Source organism: Bison bison, unplaced genomic scaffold, assembly GCF_000754665.1.
Source record: "Bison bison bison isolate TAMUID 2011002044 unplaced genomic scaffold, Bison_UMD1.0 scf7180017864312, whole genome shotgun sequence".
NCBI lineage: Eukaryota > Metazoa > Chordata > Mammalia > Artiodactyla > Bovidae > Bison > Bison bison.
The window spans coordinates 2,552,356-2,559,282 of NW_011494884.1; the positions used below are offsets into that span (position 1 = coordinate 2,552,356).

General features: G+C 41.9%; 1 pseudogene; it reads left to right on the forward strand.

Annotated features, from left to right (window-relative positions):
* The first annotated feature begins 231 nt into the window (after nt 1-231).
* LOC104997636 lies at nt 232-926 on the forward strand (annotated as a pseudogene).
* The last annotated feature ends 6,001 nt before the right edge of the window (nt 927-6,927 follow it).

Consider the following 6,927-nt stretch of genomic DNA (forward strand, 5'->3'; position numbering starts at 1 on the left):
TAATTCCAATTCTGTAAACATTGGAGTTATTATTCCAGGAAATAGAAAAAGTTAGAGCATACTTTCCCCAAATATTTGAGACCTGCATAACTTTGGTGCCAAATCCAACTAAGCACATTAGAAAAATTGAAAACGTAGACATTTCTTTTTTATGAAGAGAGACTCAAAAGTCATAAACAGGTGTAATCTAGTGATATTTAAAAATTATATCATGAGAGATTCTTACAGGACATGGTAGAACCCTCTGGCTATTTGAACACTCTAACCCAAAACACAATCACACCAAATCATCCAATTTACATTAACAATATGAATGACAAAAAGGAAGAAGAGACTTCTGTATGTTCTGTTTTCTCAGTTTGGCCATGTGGTAGATACTGTGTCTTTAAAGACCATGAAGATGAGGGGGCAAGCCTTTGTTACATTTAAGGAACTGAGTTCATCTGCAAGTGCCTTGAGATAGTTTCAAGGATTTCCATGTTATGGCAAACTGATGTGAATCCAGTATGCAAAAACAGATTCGGACATAATATTATAAAATGTGTAGCACTTTTGCTGAAAAAAGAAAAAAGCCAAAACTGTGGAACTGACTGGAAAAACCAACCATGGACAAAAAGCCTGGTCAGGGAACACCAAATTCAGCTAATACCCAAGGAAATGCAGCACTGATCCTCAGGTCCCTGATTACCCTCCAAACAGTACTTTATTCCTTAATAATTTACCAGAAGAGACTAGTGAGATGATATTATCCATGTTGTTTAACCAGTTCTTTGGTTTTAGGGAAGTATGTTTAGGACCTGAGAGGAACTGACATTGCTTTTGTTGAATCTGAAAATGATGGACGGGCTGGAGCTGCCAGAGATGCTCTACAGGGATTTAAGATCACATTGTCCCATGCCATGATGATAACCTATGCCAAGAAATAACATTTGGGATAACTGTCTTTAAAGGACTGGTATTATTTATAGTTTTTGTTTTGATAACATTTGGCCAGGCCATTTTAATAGTTTGGGGGAGAGGGGAAGTGTATGTGAAATTGTTGAAAGGATTTAAAAAAATTACGTGGTCTTTGTTTAGCCTTAGTGAACTATGAACTACGAAAGCCTTAATTTTGTACAATAAAACTTTTATTTGTATTCTGTAAAAAAACCTATATCATGATCAAGTATGGTTTATACTATCCATTCAAGGATGGTTTAATGTTAAAAAAAACAAACAAACACCACACAATCACTGTGATCCACCACATTTACAGAAGAAAGGAGAAAAACCAACTCAAAATATGCAAAAAAAAAAGTTGATGAAATTAAACAGGTATTTAAAGCAAAAGTTCTTAAAACTATTAATAGGAACTTCTTTAATCTGATAAACCATATCTACAAAAAAAATCTTTCAGAGATACTTCATGATGCAAACACATAATTTAATTTTAGATGAAAAAATAATGTACTATTCTCTCCTTACATATAAGAATAGAAAAAATTACAACTATTATCTCTTTAATTCAACAAGGAATATTGGTGTTCCCTAGTGCAATAAGTTTTTTTAAAAGTATGAGGATTAGAAAGAATGAAGGAAAACTAGTCATTCTTACACACTATATTTATGTACTTAGAAAACCCAAAAGAATCTACAAATAAACTCTTGGAATTAAGTGAATTTAGCAGAGCTGTTAGTTATTGACATAATGTCAATATACAAAAGTCAACTGTGTTTCCATATCTTACAAAACAATTAGATAATGGACCTAACAGTACCATTGACAATAGCATCAAAAATATTAGAAAAAAGTCTAAAGAAAGGTGAAAAGCCTCTATATAGAAAACTACAAAATATTACTTGAAATTAAATAAATGAGATCTATTTTGTATTTGTGGATTGGAAGACTCGATATTTTTCTTAAACATTTCCCAAATTGATTGATAAATTCAATGCCATCTCAGAGTCAGAGTAGATGCATTTTTGTCCATAAGCTTATTCTGAAAATCATGTGAAAATACAAAGGTGAAGCATAGCAAAGATAAACAGGAGGAAAATTGAAGGATACACACTGAATATCAACTTATCCCATGATTAAAATTATATAATTTTCTATAAAGCTAGACAAACAGAGCAATGAATGACATATCCTTTGAGAACCCAGGAGACCCACACATGTACCATCATCTGATTTCAGACAAAAAGTGCCACTTCAATGCAGTGGTGAAGACACCCTTTTTAATAAATGAGCTGGACCAACTGGGTATTCTGTGGAGGGGAGTCGACACCTCCATATATCATACCATGAACTAAAATTATTTCCAAGTGAATTGCACACCTAAATATAAAGGGGGAAAAGAGACCTTCTAGAAGGTTAAAGAGGGGGAAACTGGTAGCTTTTGAGAAGGCAGGTCAAGTGCAAAAACAGGAAAAGCTAATGTTTGGTGACTTAAGTCAATGGTGGTTACTGTGGAGGGCTAGTGACTGGACGTGGGCATGAAAGAGCCTTCAAACGTGCTGGAAGTGGTGAGGATAGTGTCTGCACATGAAAAACTCAGAGGTAAACCCTAAAGATCCATGCACTTTATGTAAGTTGTAAAGATAGAGAATCAAAACATCAAGAACATTCACAATGTGCTTTCATTCTCTTGGACTTGTATGTCTGTTCAACTTTTCGAATGTAATATTATGTAAATCTAAAACGTTTTTGGTTAAATAGGCTGTTTTTAAACAACAGAAATAAACAGATTGATTTCTTCATGCTCTACACAGAGTAGGGAATCAGCAACTCCTGAGAAGATGGGTTCCTCAAACACAGGGACACTCATTCGTCTGTGACGTCAGTGTCCACTGTGGACCTGGAGTGTGACCAGCATCGGGAAGGTGGACTGAGTGGTAAGGATGCAGGTTACACTGGGACTCCCCTCCTCCTCTCCCACCCTGTAGTTCAGGGTGCTTCCAGGTGACAGGACAACCACGCACCTCAAACCCACCCTCTGCCAGTTCTGTGACTGTGGACCAGTGACTTAACCTTCTGATGGGTATCTTGTCATTTGGAAATAAGGACACCTCACAGAGTCATGTATGCTCAGTAAACAGTCCCTGGACTCCAAGTCCCTGTCCCCAACCAGCACCTGACTGACTACCAGCGGGAGAGAAGGGTTGCAGCACGTGAAGTGGGTCTTGTTTGGAGACAGCTCCACTGCCCAGCCACCTCCAAGCCTGAAGCAAAAGCAAAAATCAGTTCTATTCATCTCATCTTTAGAATTTTTTAAAAAAATATCTTGCTCATCATGGATTCTCTGGCGAAAGTTGTGGTTTTTAAAAATACTGTGTTAAAATACTATTTATCTTGATGACTGAGTTGTTTGGTTCCTCACTTGCCTCCCCCTGGTGCAGGCCTTATTTGGACAGTAAAGTTCTCCAGCCTGGGCCTTACAGATCCAGACTCCAGGGAGTATCAGGCACCCACATGCTGGTCATGGCCCTGAGTGGTGATACTGGCACCCAGGGTGATGAAGGTGCACTGCGGGGGCCCTGCACAGGACCCAGAGGAGGGGGATGTATGGCTTTGACCCCCTGAAAGACCTGTGGCAGGACTGCAACTTATCTGAGCTTGAAGGAGAACAGGGTCTAATCCTCTAGCAGAGTTGGCAGCCTCAACTGCCTTTGGGTCAGTGTGTGGGGAGGGTCTTCCTGTTCCCTGCCCCCCACCTGCACCTGCCTTCTTCCAAGAAAGGAAGGACAGCTGAGTCACTCTTGGAAGCTCCTGTTTACACTCTGTGTCCTTCACAGCATTTTACCAAGGATGTCAAGTAACCTCTCTCTGTCCAGCATTGCTTTCCCAGGGTGTTCCCCAGACGGCCTGCTCCCTGGAATTCTGTGAACCAAGGCAGGGCCAAATAACTGGTCTCCAGCAGCTGCAAGCACTCAATATGCAGACAGACATTTAACAAATCTGATACCTCCAGCCTACCCACTGGAGGTAGTTACTCTGGGGCCTTCTAGAAGGCATCCCAGGGCAGTGAGGGTGGGAAGGAACTCCATCAGGGGGACCCTGGGGATGAAGGTAATTCCCTGGCTGGAAGAGAGGGGTTCAGGAGGCTGTATCTAGGTGGGCTTCCAGCCTTCTGTGAATCAGGGATTTTATTTGTTGCTTGTATTTTTTGGCTGCACTGGGTCTTTGCTGGTACATGCAGACTTTCTCTAGTTGTGGTGAGTGGGGGCTACTCTCTAGCTGTGTGCAAGGTCTTCTCATTGCAGTGGCTTCTCTTATTGCAGAGCATGGGCTCGAGGTGTATGGGTTCAGGAGTTGTGGCTTGCGGGCTTAGTTACTCCATGGCCTGTGGGATCTTCCCAGACTAGGGTCTGAACCCATGTCCCCTGTATTGGCAGGTGGATTCTTTACCCGTAGACCACCAGGGGAGTCCCTGGATCAGGAATTTTTAAAAATTACTCAGCTAATCATTATGGGGAAAGTACATGGATGACCACAAAATTTCTGAACAGAAGTCATAAGAGGGAGGTTACCTAACCAGATTTTCAAGGTGTTAAAAATCAACAGTGTAGGAAAGAAACAAAATGATGAAGAAAATGGCACGTGAGAGTATTGGCTCATTTAAGTTTCTCAATCCAGAGCAAAGAAGGCCTGTTATTATCTCTTCACCAAAGAGAAGAGAAGATATAGATAGGGTTAAAGTCACATAGCTTTAAGCTACTGAACTGGCAGTCCAACCCAGGTAGCCTGGGTTCAGAAGAGAACAGAAAAACTGGAAACAGCTGATCTTTATGCTCTAGAATGCATTATGTGGTAATGATTGCATTTCATACTAGAGAGCATGGAAGAAGGGAGGCAGCATCTATTTAATACTTAACATATCTTGGCCTACCTTTTGTTGGAAGGTCAGACCTCTATTAAAAATGAAGCTTGTGAAGAGTTGGCCCTGATTTAGAATACTTAAAATTATGTGCTTAAGTTAAGAATGTAAACTTTTGAGTCTTACATTTAAAGGAAGTCACTTATAGGTGGAAACTATTTTAAAATTCACTGGACCCATACTAAGAGAACATAAGAAGAGAATATAACTCTCACTCAGAGGGGGATTGGGAGGCTCAAATAAGACAATGTTTATAAATAGTAACTTCTTATCTGGCAGCCAACAACAACAACTGACTTTATAGATACGAATTAGAATCATAACATTTGTTGAATTGCATTTAAATTTAATTTTATAATGTAGGTAGGTGGACATTTTGGGTTCCACTGACATTTTAACTTCATTGGTGCTTAATGGGTGGACAGCAACCAGCTTAATGGGTGGAATGTTGTCACTGAACTCCCAGCTGGCCCTGGAGAAAGGACCTGGGAACGCATTCCCACAGTGGCAGGGTTTCCTCTAGCAAGCCTCTCATTGCCTCTGTTCACCAGTATCTGCTCTAGAATATTGCGTGGGTGGGGCTTGCTTCCTCCAAGGAAGCTTCCTCATCTGTGTTTTTTCTTTCACTTCTTGAAAAGAACCTTAAAAGGAGAAAAACCAATTATCTTTTTATAAAAAGTAGAAAACACGAATAAGCAAAAAGAAGAAAATTTAAAAGTTAAATAAAAATGATAAATAATTTGTCACCAGGTGGCAATCAGTGTTTAACAAAATGGCATGTATCATTTCGTGTCTGTACTTTTCAGATGGGTTCATAGCACTCACCTTGTTTTGTAACAGGCAGTTTTCAAGAAACAATGTATCACTAATAAGGGTCAGGAGGCACTCTTTCTCTGCACAACTACTAATTAACCTTACTGAGCCCACCTTCTTTCTGAAGTTTGATGTATTTACCAAAAACTTCCACCAGATCTTGGATTGTTTCCAGATTGTGAACAAACACTGAAATGTTTCTCTTTCTGCCAAAGTCTTCTTGCCCATAAGCTTAGGCAGAAGCTCTGGCATCAAAGAATTTTTGCCTCCACCACCATTTAAAAACCAACTTACAGGACTTCTCTATTGGTCCAGTGGTTAAGGGTCTGGTTTGCAATGCAGGGGACACGGGTTCTATTCCTGGTTGGAGAACTTAGATCCCACAGGACACAAAGCAACTAAGCCTGCCCTCAGCAACTACTCAGCCCACCTGCTCTAGAACGTGCAGCACACTCTGAAACCCTGGCGTCACAATGAGAAAATTGTTGCGCCAATAAATAAAAATATAAAACACACACACACACACACACACAAACGCAGGACTTCCCTGTCAGTCAGTCCAGTGGTTAAGACCTTGCCTTCTAATGCAGGGGGTGCAGTCCAATCCCTGGTGGGGAGCTAAAATCTCACCTGCCTTGGGAGGCCAAAACCCCAAAACTTAAAACAGAAGCAATATTATAACAAATGCACTAAAGACTTTAAAACTGGAAAAACAAAGAAAATTCTACTTGAAGTCTTCCTGGTCTCATCTCTAGGGCGCCTTCCAGCTTGCTGTGCAAAATTCACAAGACTGTAACCTGTACCCGGCAGAGGCCAGGGCAGGGACGGCGGCAGTTCAGTGATTTCCCCTGTGTGTGGACCAGGGACGTGGAGAACTCGGGTTCTGAGACCCCCACAGTGTGAAGGCAGAGGTGCACCCCTAGGATCACAGGAGGTGGGATCTACAGGGGCCTCCCCTACGATCCCGGCTCCTTGATCCCCCTCCCGCGCGACCCAGGCTGGGGTGCGGATCCCTCCGGGCACGAAGGGGAGGCGGGGAGTGTCTGCCCCATGGGCTGCAACCTCATTAGGGCTTTGGCTCCGTAGAGCTTCAGGGGTTGCTTGGGGTCAGCCCAGGGTCACAGCTTCCTCCTGCTGCAGGGGTTTGGGGGTCACGACACCCTCTCCTCCAACCCAGCCCTGCTGCTCTGGGGCCTTTAATGCCAGCCCCCCAAGATCTTGGCTTCCATGCAGCTCCCCGCCCCCCAATCCCATGGAC